Raw genomic sequence first — 442 nt, forward strand, 5'->3', positions numbered from 1 at the left:
GGCCGCCGGGGTCCTGGGCGAGGGGCGGCGACGGCGAGCTGCCCCAGAGGTGGGCTCGGAGGCTGCGTTCGTCGGCAGCCGGAGTCACTGCAGAGACACGGCGTCGGGCGCTGACAGGAAAAAGCCTGGGTCTGGAACCGGGCGGCAGCGGGGCACCGGCCGGCCACCGCGGGGCGCAGCTGGCGCGGACCCTGTTTGCGGGTGCGAGCCTGCGGCTTCCGCTGGACTTTAGCACGGGTGTGACATTTTGAAGTGATCCAGGTTTCCAGAGAGAAGTGGGCAGCGCCCGCCCGGGGACCCCAGCACAGTGACCCGGCTGAGCACAGGCTGGACGCCGTCGGGGCTCCTGGGGGGCCCCGCCGCACGGGCTCCAGCGCCCCAAACCTGTTTCCAGGTGGAGGCCTGGGAGAGGCTCGGCCGGCTGTGCCCGCCGCCCTGTGGG

Source organism: Condylura cristata, unplaced genomic scaffold, assembly GCF_000260355.1.
Source record: "Condylura cristata isolate star-nosed mole 26May11 unplaced genomic scaffold, ConCri1.0 scaffold00035, whole genome shotgun sequence".
In the NCBI taxonomy this organism is placed as follows: domain Eukaryota; kingdom Metazoa; phylum Chordata; class Mammalia; order Eulipotyphla; family Talpidae; genus Condylura; species Condylura cristata.